The sequence below is a fragment of the Rosa chinensis genome, chromosome 5 (genome assembly GCF_002994745.2).
Source record: "Rosa chinensis cultivar Old Blush chromosome 5, RchiOBHm-V2, whole genome shotgun sequence".
NCBI classification, from domain to species: Eukaryota; Viridiplantae; Streptophyta; class Magnoliopsida; order Rosales; family Rosaceae; genus Rosa; species Rosa chinensis.
Genome location: NC_037092.1, coordinates 66,038,082 through 66,056,294, shown reverse-complemented (window position 1 = coordinate 66,056,294; position 18,213 = coordinate 66,038,082). Strand labels below are relative to the sequence as shown.

The 18,213-nt window shown below is 37.2% G+C and overlaps 1 long non-coding RNA gene across 1 annotated transcript; it reads left to right on the top strand.

The window, feature by feature from the left end:
• The first annotated feature begins 6,197 nt into the window (after positions 1-6,197).
• LOC121049058 lies at positions 6,198-7,759 on the top strand. The gene is made up of 3 exons (XR_005799233.1): positions 6,198-6,315; positions 7,067-7,154; positions 7,233-7,759. It is a non-coding gene; the product is annotated as an uncharacterized LOC121049058 (long non-coding RNA).
• Positions 7,760-18,213: the final 10,454 nt, after the last annotated feature.

The window sequence follows — 18,213 nt, the reverse complement described above, 5'->3', positions numbered from 1 at the left end:
ATAAGCAACACCCTCTTTAGGACACCCACAAGCCATGGTGAGGCCCAACCGAGACATGCATCTTGTAGCTTTATGTTCAAGTTACGCTACGGTATCCGGAAGTCGCAAATTCGTCGCCGGGAAGCGACCTTCCCGGCCTTACCAAGTTGCCTCCACAATATGCTTCTCTAGACTAGAATAGTAACTTTGAGTCCCACATCTAAGAAAATGTAAATGAGGGAGCCTCCTTCCCCTATAAAAGGAGACTCCTCCCACAACTTAAGGGATCCCATTACATCTTTTGTAATCCCCTTGGGCTGCAAGGCTCAACACACTAGTGTAGCATTCAAGTGGACATAGTTTCCCGCTAAGGCAGGAGACGAACCACTATACATCTTGTGTCACTCTCTCTCTCTCTCTCTCTTTAAAGCTAACTAGAGATCCCACGGATCACTAACGTTAACAGGAATTGAAACAAGAGCATGGTTGAAAATGATATAGCACAAGTTAAAAGGAAGATTGTTATTGTGGCTTAAGGAATTGAAAACAAACACTACACCAAAAACGTTAACACACAACACTTTTTGCACAACGAAAAAAAAAAAAATTTGTTGTGTGATGAAGAAAAGTGAATCACACAACATGTTTTGTAAACTTACGTTGTATAAGGTGGTTAAAATTCTGAAGTTTTTGTTTAGAAGGTCATTGCACAATGGTTACAAGAATAATTTGTTGTCTGAATCATAAAAAAAATAGCGGCAGATTTCCCTCCCAGATCGACTCAAATTTGGCTCCAAATTGGTACTACATCGTACAACAGTATAGTTATATCTGTTGTATGAGAGTAGCATGCAAAACATGATACAACGGTTTTTTACTTTTTGTTGTGTGATGAAGTGGGAAATATTTGGATGTGCCTTTATTTGGCCCAAAATGGCACTCGAGCCGCCCAAAAACCTCCAAGTTTTGATTGAAATATAGTACCAGATTGATAATCACACAACCAAATGAGTTGTTTCCGTTGTGTAAATGAGCATTGCCTAGCATGTTACTTTGGTCGATATTATAGCGGGAACTTTTCCCTCTTTGAAACCTTAGCTGAGGTTTAAGTTGTTCACAATCAGACAACAAAACTTCGTCTTTATGTTGTCTGATTCATAAAGCAAAAATTAAAAGCCCGCCTTTGACAACTTAATTAGCTAGCTAGGTTTATTGGATTTGCTGTCTCCCCGTCAAGACTTTATCAAAACAGCCGTTTCCTCTCCTCATCTAGCAGCTCTCAACCATTTTGCTAAGTTGCCAAACAAAATCACGCTCGGTGCGCGGTTTGTTCCTTCTCCTATTCAATTCAGAGTTTCAGTCTCAGCTTAGGGTTTTGATTCGGCCTCCGATTTCGTTCTGCCTTTTCCGATAGAGAAACAGAGAGATCTGCTGGGCTCGGAGCTTAGCGCGATTGGCAATGGGAGTTCTAGCTTTCTACAGATGGCTAGCGGAGAAGTATCCACTCGTCGTCGTCGATGTGGTGGAAGAAGAACCGGTTGTAATCGACGATGTTTCGATTCCGGTCCACACTAGTAAGCCAAATCCTAACGGCGAGTATGACAATCTGTACCTCGACATGAATGGGATTATTCTCAACATCATCAAAAACCATCAATCTCTCATCAAAACACCATAGGTCTCTCATCCAAACACCATCTGTTATCAAACACATCTCGATTAGGGTTCGACTGCACTCATGGATTAAGATTTCGATCCCTCTTCTTGTTCATGTCTATCTCTCCGAAGCCAACCCATTTCCTCTCTCATCTCCCCTCACCAGCGAACCAAAAAGGAAGAAGCTCGAAGTTTTGATTCTGAGCAACATCATCACGAAGGTAATTCCCTTTTCTCCTTCTCTAGATTTGGTCTTCGTTATTTTGCTGGGAGAGAGATAGAGAGGTGTTTGTTTGTTTTCAGTTGTTTAATTGCTCGATCTGTGCAGAAAAGAGAAAAGAGAAGGGGGGGGGGGCTAGGATTGTTTGCTCGATCATACATGAAGATTTTTTTGTTGGTCTTCTCATTCTCTGGTGGAAAGAAATTTGGTTTTTTGGCTTTTGGTATTTGACAATTTATGACTTCTTCAATGTTTTGTTGGCATGCTTTTCTGATTTCATTTTTTGGGCTATTTGGGATTTGCAGGATTGTGCTTGGTAATGGCTGTGATTGTTTTGATTCAGCTCTGAGTTATTGGCTTTGGTTGCATGCCCTGAAAGGGAAGGGAAACAGGTTATGGTTCCGGGCCTACTGCCAAGAATTGGTTCTGGTTATGATGATCTCTGCATATGGTAATTACGCAATGCCTCTCCTCTCTTCTTTGTTTCCTCTTCAGCTTGGAATTCAATTTCTTTCTAATTTTCATCCACTACTATCAGCCATGGAATACCCATTCAATTCAACTTCCAGTGAGCTGCGCTCTTTTTTGTTTCTATAATTAGTTTGCTATAATTTGGTTTTGATTTCCAATTGTTCGCTGTAATTGAAATTTGTTAGGTCTCCATGACAAAAGGCCTTTGCTTTTTCAATTAGAAGCATAAATTCGTCATATAAAAGCGGCATGAATTTAGTTTGGATGTGAATTATTTATTACGATGTTCGAATTAAGAATTTCGGATAATATTTAGCTGGATCTAAATTGTCTATAATAGTTTGAAACACATTATGCAAAGCAAATGTGAATTTCATTTCGTTTTCATATCATTTATTTGATTATGGCCTGCTCAATGCTAATCCCCATTTGTGTTTCAGCTGCCTCGACATCCGATGACATTGCACCTGCAATTTCACTCACAGAGAATGCATCAAAGCACTTCAATAAGATGAGATCCAAACATAATGAGGATCTATGCCTGGGAATTGGTGTTAAACAGGGTGGATATTCGGGCATGTCGTATACCATGGACTTCTATAGCAAAGAAAATGCAAGACCAGATGATTCAACCATTGAATATAATGATTTTAAGATAGGTCAGCCTTCATATTTTCATTCTCTTAGTCAAGTGAGCTTGGACTATTTGTGACAGATAATTGATGTGCTATTTGTTATAGTTAGCGTAATGATTGCACTTTATGTATTAATACAAATTGGTTGCCTTTAAATTTGTTGAAAGAGTTTCTATTGTTGAGCTGATATAGTATAGGATTTTGGATAGGGATTAAATTACACAAATGTAATCTGTGAAGAATGTAATTAAATGATAATTCATTATGATCCAAATGATTGGTTTGTATTCTTTATATTAAATGATTCAAGCACAGACTAGGCTCTTCTTTATATTTTTTTCTTTGTTCATGTTTTAATGCTTATCAATGGTTTGTATTCTTTGTGTTTCTGTTCAATCTTCTTAGGCTCTTCTTAGCTTTTAGTATTTCTGTTTCCCCAGTTTGTATGCATTTTCTGTTTCTTTGTATTCAGTGTGTATAAGATCTGGGTGTTTTGTACTAGAGATTGGTTTTTGAGCTTGAAAGTTCTTTTTGTGTTATGGGTTTAACAATTTTTTGCCTAGTTGATATCTAGATATAACAAACATTTATTTGGACTCTGACTCTGCAATATTTCATCCCCTCTCTCAACCCCCCTCCCCAAAGCATCCTAAACAGGGGGAGAGGAAAGCATGGATTTTTGATCTTTTTTATCTTTATTAATCTTATTATCTTTAACTCCCATAATTCATTCATTTATCTACATCCACAGCATCATTTTCGATTGACTGTCAAAGAATGGAAGAATTTATGAGGAATATAGTACCAAGCATTTGAATGAATATGGAGAAGCTGGGTTGCATACGTTGACGCTTGCTTATAAAAAGCTTGAGGAGTCTGAGTATTCTACTTGGAACAATGAATTTCAAAAGCAAAATCATCTATCGGGGCTGATAGGGAGGTGATGCTCGAGCGAGTAGCAGAGAAGATGGAAAAAGACTTGATCATGGTTGGTGCTACAGCTGTGGAGGACAAATTGCAAAAAAGGGTAAGATAAGCTTCTTATTACAGTAGTAAATAAGGAACTGCCGTTTTGATTTACGGCAACTTAGTACCTTTTTTTTATTCTCTTAGATGCCCCAATGCATATACAATCTTGCACAACCTGATCTCAAGATCTGGGTGTTGACAGGGGATAAGATGGAAACTGCAATCAACATAGGGTTTGTCTCTAACCATTTAAGTAGAAAGCACTACCGTGAATAATAATAAAGCTACATTTCCCCCTTCTTTTTAAAATTTATACACATGTAACATCATTTCTTATTGTTTTTATTTATTTAAAAAGATTGCAATAATGGAGGACAAGAGCCAAAAAAATTATTTACTCTGATAAATGTGGACCAAAACCTAATAATATTTGAAAAGGTAAACAAGTAGCTGCATAAAGTTGATTGTTTTTTTTATACTTTTTATGTCTTTCATTGGCTAGGTTCAGTTAATAGTGCATGTAATGGAGCCATATTAGGAGTTAGGGGCACATTAGTACTCCTAGTAACAGAGATACTACAATGACATGTGGTGCTTCGCAGGAATTGTTACCTAACTATGAACAGATAGTGTGTCTGTGTGTGTGTGTGTGGGTGGAGGGTCGTCTGGGTCTGTATTTATATAACATATAATAGCTTACATGTGATAATGTTTGTATTACATGTCTAAATGGGAAGCAAGGTATCCGTGGTGGAAGCAAGAACCAGTTTCTCATTTTACAGTGAATCTCATGATAGTTCCACTACAAGAAATCAGGTAATAAGCGAGGAAAGTATTTGCGAGGATCGATAATTCCTCGCCCAAAATTACAATTTGCGAGGAATACATGGTTGTCGCTTAGTTAAAAATCTGCGAGGAAAAATTCCTCACAAATTCTCATAGTTTACGAGGAAGTTTATAATTCCTCACAAAATTCTTGCAAATAATTTTGAAATTTGTCCCAATCTATTAGGCGGGACAACATGGCGCTACCCCAAATTTATCTCACTCTCTACACCTATTCTCTCTATTGGCTCATCCCTCCGTCTCTCTCAATTTAAGGGCGCACTCTCTTATTCAAGGGGACTCGGTTCAGCATTCTCAAAAAAAAAAAAAAAAGGGACTCGGTTCAGACTTCTCAATTTACCGTAGCTCTCTCTCTCTCTCTGTCGATGCCGACATCCTTTTGCCTTACCTGTGGCAGGGCTCCGACATCGTTCTGGTTCCTCTAAATCCTTATTTGCTTCGGACTAGTTGGATCTCGAGATACTTTGCATTGTTTTCTGATCTATGGTAATCTCATCAATCGATTGTGTTGATCTTTGATTGTAATTTGGTTTTGTGTGAATTTGATATTCGATTTGGGTGGATTTAGTTTGGGTCTGTATAGGACTCAAGATCTAATTTTGATTCGGTTTTCTTTCTAGATTTTCAAGGTTTGTGACTACACTGTTTCTATGGCGTCGAAGCCCATCTTGATTTCCCTTTTTCCAGCCAAAGGTCGACCAGATCTCTTTCCTCTCCATCAACTCCTCCTCATTCTCTCTGGTTCGCTCTCTCTCTCTGTCTCTCTCTCTATCTCTATCTCCCATTCCATTTCGTTCTGGTTCTCCATTAATTTTGTGAATTGCTACAGGGGTTTGAACGATTTAGGTTAATGTTGATGTTTAGGTTGATAATTGCACAATGTTAGTCTTAGTTTAGCAAGATTGATACCCGCATATACTGAAAGTATCAGATTTTAATTAAGGTTGTGAAGATATTGGACATTGCTATTTTAATCAAGTGTGTTGAATATTGGCTTGTTTTGAATTCAATCAATTTACTGTGGTTTGTGGTTTTAAATTTGCAGGATGATTTTGTAGGACTAAAACTACTATTTTGTGGTAGCGGCATTTCATTTTGATTTAAGAACTGTTGTCCGTGGTAGGAATAAAGCTACAATTTTTTGGAGAAAATCATTCTTCAGAGTTCAGAACAAATATAGCAAGAGGTAGTTTTCTTGTGGGATAAATTTTGCATTGTTATGCTTTGTGGGTATCAGATTTCTCTGAAATATTGGATCTGAAATATGGAGGGTTATGCCAATATGGATAGATGGACATGAATCCTGATAGAGCTTGTTAATGCTTTGCTTTTGTTAAACTGTTTCCTTTTCTTTTGTTTGGTTTGTTGCATAAAGTTTGGTGTTCATTTTAGTTATAGAAATGTGGTTTATTTGCAAACAAGGTTGATTACCCTGTGAGTACAGCTATTTACTTCTTGCTGCCAACTAGGAATGTTTCAAGCCTTCATCGCATACCGTGTGCAGAAACATGGCATTTCTACCTGGGAGAACCTCTTATGGTACGCTCTAATTATGGCTTATAACTGAAATATATATACACACATTGGTGTGTGTGTGTGTGTGTGTGTGAGCCTTGAGTTAATTGATTCCCTCTTGCTTATTTTTTCTCAGCCATAGTGTTTGATTTTTCTTTTGACTTTGTATTAGCTTTTTTGCTCATTTTTTTATTTATTTCTTGCTTTGTGACTCTTTGCAACACTTTGGAACTATAAATGTCTTGTAATGTCCTTAGAGAGTTAGGTGTCAACGTGAATGGTGATTTATTCTAAAATGTTTCAAAATCAATATGCCACGGCTAGTATCTATATACAATGGTCATGTTAATTATCTTTGCTATTTCAATTGGATGTTCCTTTATGTAGTTTGGTGCAAGATAGCTCTAGTCATTCATCTAGAAATTTACTTAGATTTAATGTTACGTGGTTGAGCATATATATATATATATATATATATATATATATATATATATATATATATATATATATATATATATATATATATATATATAGGGCATGTAAATGTTAAGACCAGATACAAAGCTGCTTTATAAGTTGAAGCTTTTGTTGGTTCTCTTGCAAGGGAAACAAGAGTTAAGTAGGTGAATAAAAAGAAAAGAGAGAAAACAGATCATGTTTCTGAATATATTGATCAGCAGACTATGAGTTTACAATGTATTATTAAATTGTGTGGAAAGAAATGGGCTGTCTACTATTGCTTCAAGTAAGTCCAGATTATACTTTTGATCTGCAGGGCATGCATACCTTTGTGTTGCTTATGATATCTGTTTCGCTGCCGGCTAGTTGCATGCATACCTTTGTTGTGGGTTGATCAATGTCAGGTTATTACTAAACTTATGATAAAAAATTTCTGGATTTGTTTGTCGGCTATGTAGTCATCTCTTTTCATTTTGCTGTAGGAGAAAATGAAGAAGAGGATGAAAGATTTCAGGGCAAAGCTCATTGAAGAGGCATATATATCATTGGATACTCATCTTCAATCATACAAGTGACTTTGAGTGACAAGCTTCCAATAATAGTCGAGCAAAATTAAAATCTTTTTAGTGGATGATCTTTAACAAATTACAAGGTGTATTTTACTAGCAAAAACAATGGCATGCTTTGCACCAGGATTGATAATGTTGAAGGCATAGATGACTTCCCAGGTGTCTTGGTATGGAGAATTTAAATTGATGCCTTGATTTTCATGGACCTCTACTTAGAGAGTATCTTTTATATATGTTATTAAGGAACTAAACATCTTCCAATATCTTTTGTTCTTGCAGTTGAAGAACTATATGTAATAATTATTCTTTATTTAATATAAGTCCAAAAGTGTTATTGATAATTTTTAGTTATGCCTTTTATTTGTTGTTTATCTTCAAGGCTTCCAACAAGTAAAATAACAGCATATAAAAAAAATTAGAATTGTGAAATGAACAACATATTCTTAACTATGAGGATACAAGAGCCTCACAAATAATAATACGAGAGGAATATGTGTTCCTCACAATTCTCAATTTGTGAGGAATATGCGCTCCTGGCAATTCTTAATTTGTGAGGAATATGCATTCCTCGCAATTGTTCATTTGTGAGGAAATCAAAAGTCCTCGCATATAGTAATCCGTGAGGGGGTTTAGGTGAGGAAAGTTTGCGACGACTTGATTTCCTCGCTCATCACTTTAAGCGAGGAATTTAGACTTTTTGTGAGGAATTCTATTCATCACATTTGTTGTTTTCTCTTGTAGTGTTCGTAATTGCTTGCAGGCTGTGATGGTCAGTGACTTTGCTATTGCCCAGTTTCAGTTTTTGGAGAGACTTTTGGTTGTCCATGGACATTGGTGCTATAAAAGGATTGCTTAGATGGTAATATAAGTATGCTCATCTAGTACTTTATTGTCACAGATTTGTTAAAATGCCACTTGCTTGTGCTTGTATGTTGTATGCTGTATACTTGCACACGCTTAGGAACACGAGAGCATGTGTCTACTTAGTCTTCTTTTTTGAACTTCATCCACTTGTTGATGGAAATATTTTGCTTTTCAGATTTGCTACTTCTACAAAAATATAGCATTTGGTCTGGTACATGCTACTTTGAGGCATTCACCAGATATTCAGGGTAATCAATCTATGATGACTGGTACATACTATCGTTCAATGTTATTCTTACCTCATTGCCTGTGTGTTGCATTTTGCTTTTTTGTCCTTATTTCTTAGTTTGATTTTACGCAGGCTGATGCTGCTGCTTCCAAGAATACTTCGACCATGACAAAGTCCTCTTCATCATCTCAACCCAATCGTGGATCACAGATCTCTAAAGAGCTGGTCAAGGCACATCAATACCGAGCTATTTATTTGACTTTTCACTTCATTCATTTGCTTGTGTTTAGGGCATGCACTAGAATGATTTTCTTGTGTAAAATGTTGGTTTCAATAATTGGGAAATGCACCCCTTTTGCTTTTGAAGTTTAAAGTATTGGTTATATGAATCATTTGATGGTTTGGAATGTTTGTATTTGATAGAGTACTGTTCATTTGGTAAATGGACCAAATGAATGCACAATCTAATTCAGGAATGGAATGTTCAAATGATCACACAACATATTAGATATAATGATAACTGTCTGTTGTCTGAATGGCCAAAAAGGGGACAAAAACACATTGTAATCAATCATATCACACATTGGTTTTTAACGAATCAGTGTCTTCTGATTTATACTCAGACAACAGAATTAATTGAACTTTGTTGTCTTAAAAGTTAATCACACAACAGAACCAATTGAACTCTGTTGTCCTAAAGTTCATCACACAACAGATATAGTCCAAGAACTGAAGTTTGAAGATTAATCAGACAATAGACAAAATAAAAAAATGTTGTCTGAAACGCTAAACATACAACAGCTTAAAACTAGCACTGTTGTCTAAAGACAGCACCTCAACTGCTACACTGCTGCGCTTCGCATCTGCCGAGCTATCACACAACAGTTATAACACATACCTGTTGTTTGTGTGTTTATCACACAACTGTGTTCCACTGTTGTCTGATTTTTCATCAGACAATGGCTCACTCTACAACGGTGGGACTCCAAATCCCACATCGGTTTTCTGCCGTTGTCTGATGCGATTTTTGGTGTAGTGAAAGAAATAAAAGGAATGTATGCAAGGTTGAGCATGACATGAATGTGCAAGGAAAGCAATATAAATTTTGGAAAACAGTTTTCTCTACTTGAGAACATTTTTACTTGGATTAATGGATATAGAATGGTTGCATGTAGTATATAAAGATATATATATATATATATTTTTTTTTTTGCATTTGCCTAGGTTTGCTTGATTTTGGCTTAATGATTAATACGTATATTGCAATAATTTTTGTTGCTTGACGTTAAGTAGATTTAGCTTGTGGCAACTTTGAAGGCACATATTAGGCATGTGTTTTGATTGCTTAAGCTTGTGGTTGCCTATTGTATTTGAATGACTGTGAAAGAGTGCGTGTGCATTGAAAGGTATTTTCTTTGTATTTGCTTTGCTCTATCATGGCTTTTATAATGGATGCATGACCTTAGAAAGAGGAGCTTGGCAAGATTGCTTTTGAGTTTTTTGATTCATATGCTTGTTGTTTATATGCTAGGAGTAATCCTCTTGGTCATGAATCCACGTGGCATGGGATTGAGCTTGGCATGGTCATAAGCTTGGAGTATGCATAAGCTCGTCACATATAGACATGAGTTTGGCATATGAATTTATATGACATTTCCGTCATTTCCGTCTTAACGTATGCAGGAGTTAGGAAAAAGCATTATGCTTGATCTATTCACTAGGTGCTTACACAAGCTTGGTATTGCAATAGCAATTTGGTGTAAGTAAGTTTATTGGAGCAGCTCATAGTGTAGCATGAGATTAGCAGTGACATATAGCATTCTTGCAGTAATGTATGGCTTTACAGTAGTGTCAACTACAGGTTGAAATTAATTGATAATAACAACTTCAAACCTTGCAATATATAAACTACAATAATTGTGAACATCACAGTGACTAAAACCAGACTTCAGAATCAACCTCATAGTGTTATTACATTCAACTGATAGCTTTTTTCTGCATAAATACATGGCTTTGTAGGAATGGCTATGTAGCAACATCTTGTGTCTAAGCATGAGAAAAGTGTATTGCTTTCTTACTAATATCTTGAAATTGTAGCTCTCCCTGTAGTGATATTGCCAGTGATTTGCTGCTATCTACACAATAATATGTAGATTTACAGCAATGGAAATGTAGCAGCATCTTGTATATATGAAAAATGAGCATGAGAAAGGAATTAGTGTTTGACAAGATTTTTGATATTATAATTTGGAAAATTGTCCATTAGGAGAGCTAGAGATGATGAGGAAGTTCATTGTGCTAATGGATATGATTATGAGCTAAATGGCATGGTGAGTGACAGGACCCGCCCCGGATTTCACCTTGAAATCCGGAGTGGCCATGTGGGGCGCACCTTAGAAGAAATTTTACCAAAAATTTAGTAGAACTTCCTCTAAAAGTGAACTACCCAAAACCTGTAGAAAGACATTTACACTTCTAAAATAATCCACCCTTATTCTTCTGGAGCCACCCTGCTCCCTAAATCACAACATCTCTCATTTCACAAAATAATTATGAACTTAAGAATATTAATCTCATGGGTTATCAGAGCAATCTAATGCACAGGGTGTACAAGAGGATAGAATACAAGATAAAGGACTGATACTTTTATAATGCGGAAGCTATGACAGTTGTGCCTCAATCCCATGTACGCTTGACCTCAAGCTAATCTGGCATACAAACTGGGCATTTGAAACCGAAAGGCCTAGCGGAAAAGCATTTGAAAATCGTTAGAGTGAGTGGACGAAAAATAAATAATTTCATTTGACCAAGTGAAACTTAAATTTTTCCCAAGTTATTCTCTAAAACCCTCGCATGCAGTAAAATTCTTGAAAACACTCTTAATCATCATCTTTATTGAAATCTCAATTATGTAATGTCGAACATCTCAAAATCTCTTAAATATATAATGATATTTCAAAAATCTCGTTAAATTATTCATATCTCAAGATCACATCTCAAATAGGTGATGACTAGAGGGGACTGCCAACTAGTCATCTCATGCCACCTGGAGGGGACTGCCGACCAGTGACGCATTGGAAGGGACTGCCGACCAGACGAGGAGGTGATGGATAGAGGGGACTGCCAACTAACCATAGGTAGTTAGAGGGGACTGCCGACTAACTACCTCATGCCATCTGGAGGGCACTGTTGACCAGATGAGGCATCGGAGGGAACTGCCAACCAGAATATTCTGGAAGGGACTGCCGACCAAATTATTGTCTGGAGGGAACTGGCGACCAGGCTTACCTGGAGGGGACTGCCGACCAGGTAATGCATGCATACGCTGACTTATTTACCTCCTCAATAAACTGGAATCAATCTTTTTAAAATAATTGCTTTCGGAAAGAAACCCGATATTAATTCAATAAATCATCAATAATTTACCGAAAGCATAACTTAATAATATCTCGATAACTCAAAGCTCAATATCTCAATAAATCCTCAAAAGCATAAATCAAATACTCGGTAAATCAATAAATGCTTTCGGAAAGAAATCTCAATATAACTTCAAAGCTGATAAGTGCGGAGCTCAAAACTCAGGAAATCTCGATAATTCAATCATGCTCAAATATTTGATAAATCATTCGTATTCGTATATCATCATATAAATCAATATTCGAAATCAATCATTCTCATAATATTTTCTTAATCAATCACTTCCGAAAATCATTTCCCAACTCAATAACTCATAAATAACTATCTCGAAAATCTACTAAAAGCCCTCGGGAAGGAATTTTCAAAACTAATATCGTAATTCATAAATAAATCTCAATAAATCAAAGCTCATAAAACCATAAAACTCAATTGGAAAATAATAATAATAATATTGCAAGCATTATTAATTTAAAAACAAATGTCCACTCACAATACTATTTAGGCAACCACTCTACCGGTTTCCTACATCGAGCAGTAGCTCGGCACGTCACCTTGTACACAATTATAATTCATGAATAACAATCCGGAAATTAAATACGATTTCCACAGCAAATCCTCATAAATCAACATTTCTATTTCTTCTCCGATTTAACCAAAACTTCATCACTAACACCAATTCTTTAATCCAAAGTTTCTAGGGCAGAATTGAAAGAAATCCGACGGTGGAATTCTCGTAAACCAATAACCAAACTATTGAACTTCAAAAATTCCGATCGATACCCAAATCGCTTCCGATTCCCACCAAACTCATATCTATAAATTCGTAACAACAAATACCATCCAACAGACCAAAGCAACCCACCAGGAACCAGCCGCCACAGGCGGCTGCACTTGGGCCCCACGCGCCGCCCTTCAACCACCATATCTGGCTACCAAATTTCATCCACAGTATCGTCTCATCATCCTAAACATCTTTCATAACTGTGGCCAAGCTCAATTTCAAGTTTAAGTAGTCGAAAGTACCTTAAATCCGTGAGATTGTTCTAGTCATCGAGTCATCATAATCCGGTGAAATTGAGGTTACCCACTGGCATGGGTCGAACCACAAAGACGAGGACTCCATGTTATGGGTGGTGGAACGACCGGAAATTGCCGAAAAAGGAGAAATCGTCGGAGACCCGAAATGCCACTGCTGTCACCGCCTTGCTGCGCCTCCTATGGCCCAAATCGCGCCACCAAAATACTATAGACGTGAAGAGGAGGAAGAGAGGGTTCCATAGCCACCGACCTTGTCTAAATCCGTGGCCGGACGAGGAAGAAACGGCCAGCCAAAGTCGTCGGGGTCGGGGAGAGAGAAACCGGATGAGAGAGAGAGAGAGAGAGAGAGAGAGAGAGAGAGAGAGAGAGAGAGAGAGAGAGAGAGAGAGAGAGAGAGAGAGAGACTTACCCACTGTGGTAGGTTTTGACCTACTACAGTAACTTCCCATATATATATATAATTACCATGAACAGTAACCGTACCTTTTCGTTTATAATTTTATCATACGAACTCCGATTTTTACGTATCATATATGTACATGCTCGATTTAACGTCCCCTACGATTCTCATGAAGAAAGTTTTCTTAAATTTTGACCTGAACAAAAAGTCAACTTTTAGGACCCCTAAAAGATCGAAACGAAGTCAAAAGTAAATGTGAATGTCGTTTACGGATCAAAAGACTAAGTAAATTAGTAAATTTAGGTTCGGGACGTTACAGTGAGGATCATTAATGCTCAAAGGACACAAGACTTATGTTTGACGCTTGAAGCTTACGAAAATGAGTCATAGATATTGGCTCTTATTTTGATTGAAAACACTTCACTAATGTTAGAAAAAAATTATAACTCCTGTAGTGGTGAGGTAAGACTAGTGTTGGGATTTACTAAAGATATTGTATTGCTGTCTTGTTCAGTACTTCTATGAAAGTAAGGTTGTTATGATGACACTAGGAATGATTCTCATACTAGCGCTATAGAGAAGGGAGAAATATGGCTCCTATCTTTGTTCATACTTGAATGATTTGCATGATGTATGGGTGTACTGCATCTTTTTTTATAAGCATGTTTGCTTGGTATGAAATAGGATAATGAGCCATAACATGAGTCACATGAGATTAGCTAATCAGCATGTAGCTAATCATGAAGTTACTGCAGTGACATAACTCAAGCTTGAACATAGATGTAAACTAAGCTTGTTATTGATTTCACAACTTAGCTTTCCAAGACAATCACACCATTTTGGCATAGACACTAGCATAGCAAAAGAGATAATCAAGCATGGAATATTTATCATTTTTTTTTCAAAATTTCATATGTATAAATCAATTCCTTGGAGGAGAAACCTAACGACTAAAAACTCAGAGAGAAAAACCTAAAGAAAACTTTGAGAGAAAAGTTGCCGACCGTGCCTGTTTGACTGCGCCTCGGCGATGACGATGGCTTCTGGCTTCGCCGGCGTCCGTCGAGTGATGGGTTGACGGTGTGAGTGAGCGGCGATTGGGGTTGCATGGGCTCCTCTTGCCATGGCTTTGGCTGATGGCAGTGTCGACACAAGTAGAGATTTCGCATCAGATGGTGGAGAATGCTCGGATATGTTCGGATCTCGCCACAATCACGGGGTTTGGGGCTAGGCTTCGTATCTTTTCTGGTGGTTTCTATGGTTTGATCCAGTCGGATCTTGCCATAGAATCATTGGTGTTTCATGGATCGATCTCACTGCTTACAGCGGAGGATGGCGAAGGGAAGATATGGGCTAGGTTTGGTGCATGCAGTGGAGGGCGGTTAGAGGTGTTGATCAGCGACATGACCTCACCGGCGGTCGGGATCTGCAAGCGGTGGCGTGACGGGCTTGGAAGCACGCTGGTTGTGGCTGGGCTGTGTGTGATGCACATGTCGTGGGCCGGGCTCAATGGCTGGAGCTCTTGGGCCCTAATCAGGTGGTAGGCTTGGTCTGGGACGGATGTTTCTTGTGCCTGGGGTTGTACTCTTGGTTCAAGATGGTTTCTTTTATATTTTACTGTTTTTAGTTACTATTATGTTTTCTTGCTAGAAGTTGATTTAATAAGTTGCTACCATTTTTTGGTAGGACGCTGTGAGTTTGGTTCCGGTTTATGCACCTTATGTGCCTTGTCTGCTCTAGGTAGGCGGCGAGTTCCTTGCTTGGTCAAATGGTCGCTACCTCCTAGTAGTAGAGTGAAACTTAGTGTCACTGGATGTATTTTCCAGTGGCGGCATGATGGGAAAGCTGTGAGTATGGAAATTATGCTATGCTGTAATTGTGTTGCAGATCGAGTTATTTTTCCGTTGTGTCACTGCTGTGAAACAAATAGAGTCGCATGTAGGTGCTTTTTGCTAGTTGGTGCGTAATCGAATACAATTGTTTAGTAAAGAATCATGATATTATGTCAAGATGTTTTCTAGGTGCCTATTGTAATCAGGGGTTTAGGCTCAATGTTCCCCCCTTGTATTTGGCAGTTTCATTAATCAAGGCTTGAGGGCAGCCGCACCAGCGCTTTTATTAAAAAAAAAAAAATCAGTTTCTTAAGCTTGCTGCATGCCAAATAGTTGAAATGAATAACCAACTACTGTAGTACTTTCTGATAATAGTAAAACTTTATCCTGGAGAATCATCAAGTGTACAAACTTCATTTATGGACTAAAATTGCATCTGCGTGGAGTATAACATAGCAACAAAAGAAGTTAGTGTTTTCTAATTACACTGAACACTAGCCCAAGCTTGTCTGCATCAGCTTTTAAGTTGAAAGATAAAAAAACTGCAGTAAGTGTTTTGTTATTGCACAAGTTATGAGAATGAATATTAAGATATGACAAGAAGTTGGAGTAGAAGGTGATAAGTTAGTAGAAGATTTGACTGTGCCAGTAAGAATGGAACAAAGGCTTTTGACTGGAGAAAATGTGTAAGAAAGACTCCTTACTGGAGATGTGTAATGAAGGCTTTTGCTTGACCCTTTGATATGGTAGAACAAATATTTTTGTTTGTGGAGGGGAGAGTTTTGGTCATGGCTGCAAATGAGTCTTTGCCCTTGGCTGGTAAAGGTGTCACTGAAGCTTGCTGCTATGGTGCTTAATGAATGGTAGGGAGCTTGAACAATAATTCTCAATGTTCAATTTGAAAAGATGTTATGCTTGAACTAAGGTAGTAATAAGTTTTTTATTGTGGGTTGAGGAGTTGCCTGAAAGTAAGTCTGTAAAAACAACTTCAATCATAGCATTTAGATAATGAGCCTGATGTGAGATGTGCTTGGCATAATCTTGATTTAGTGGAAGGCTCATTTTGCTTGAAAAGTAAAGTAGCATAGTGGTTTGACTTTGGCTTGTTGTCTTGTTACAGATGAAGTTTTGGTTACTGCGGTGGAAACTTTGGCCCTGATTACAAGAGCTTTGGCTTGAGAAATGCTTGCAATGAGGGTTTTAACTCTTTTTTACTTGGCTAAGGAGCCAGTGGTAACTCTGTCTCTAACAATAAATATTTGATTTGAAGGAGGCTTGTAATAAAAGTCTTTGTTACATATATATGAGGTTTGGTTATCATGGTAGAAGTTCTGGCAACACCTATTTTTGGTTGACAAAGCTTGAAATGTGAGAATTTGGTTTTTTATGAATACCTTTGGCTAAGAATTGGTGATAATTTTGGTTTAAGCCATAGATTCATTGGCTTGAGAGAGGCCTGCAATAAAAATTTTGGTTGACTGTAGAAATTTCTAGCTTATAAGATTGAAAAAAAAGGCTTGAAATAGTGGACTTGATTCGATTCAAGATATTTTCCTTTGAGCTTGAATAATTTGATAACTACAAGTGAGGTTTTGGTTACTGCAGTGACAGCTTTAACTCTGTTTTAGTTTGAGATTTCACATCAGGCTTACTTAGGTACTCAAGGAGGTTTTGGTTGCTGCAATGGAAGTATTGGCTTTGGTAATTTGCTTTTGTTTGAGGCTTGGAATAAGGATTTCTAAATACTGTAGTAGCTATGGCATAATTTTGGTAATGGCAGTAAAGAATTTTTTTCTATAGCAGTGGGTGCTTTTTCTCAAGAAAGCTTGAATGTACTAACCATAAATGGATGAAATGTTCATCCTTGTATGAGTATATATGAGAGTTGAAGTTTCATTCCTCAGCCCCCTAAGTTTATTGGCATGAAGTAACTTGACTAAGCCTGAATATTCTATAACACTATTCTATATGCATCAGCAAAGTCCTTCTGTCAATTCATTGAATTTGCATGATTTGCATCATCAGACTATTACAGAAATGATCAGCTATTGCAGTGAAAACTTTTTCTCTAGGGGTGATTGTTTTGGTTTTAGAAAGGTTTTCACTAATGTTCTTGATTTGACATGAGGCTTGTTTGGCCGGAAAACCAAATATTGTAATCACTGTATATTTGGTTACTACAGTGGAAACTTTGCTATATTTTGGTAATAATAGCAAAGAATTTGGCTATGGCTATGAATGCTATCAAGAAGGTTCTCATAGGGTGATCATATAGATAAGTTAGGAAAAAAGGTTGAAATTGCATTTGTCAGCCCCCAAGTGTTTGCATGATTTGAGATATGGATCTCAGTATACTTCAATATTTTCAACATTGTACAATGTTCCTAATGTAGACCACGAGAATATGCAACCCAAAATCAAGCTTGTTTGCATGGCTTGAGTTACTGTTATAAAGCATAGCTTGTTTTATCACAACAATACAAATGCTTGTCTTCTAAGATTCATCGAGCATGTACAAACATTTATGCAAGAGAAACAATATTTGCTTGTATGCATTGAGTATAATAGACTAACTAACAAGAGATTCTCTTGTTAATTGGACATCATTTGAGTGTTAAGCTTGTCTATATTTGCATTATTTTTTAAGGACAATCTATAGCAGTGCAATGCTACCTCAGTAACAATACAATATTTAAGATTCACCAAATATATGTCATAATAGCAGAGATTTCATCTAGATTTAGGTAGTGGTTTTTATTGTAGTTGAGGATTTGACTAAGGGAGTAAAAATTTTAGCTATGCACTAAAAGTTTCAGGTATGAAAAAGTTTGCAAAAAAGATTTCTAGAATGAAACACTTTTGACTATGGCAGTGAAAATTTTGGTTACTGCTGTGAAGACTCATGATTTGGCAGGGAAGCAACAACTTGGAAATGACTTGCACCGAGAATTATTTTGTTTTGACATGAGGTTTATTTGGTTTTGGCATCAAGTATGTTATCGCCACTGAGATTTTGGTATAGAAAGCTATGACTATACTAAAGAAGGAAGGAATTTAAGGTGGTAGGTTTGGAGTTGAGGTATCATTAACAAAAGATACACAACAGTTGTGAAT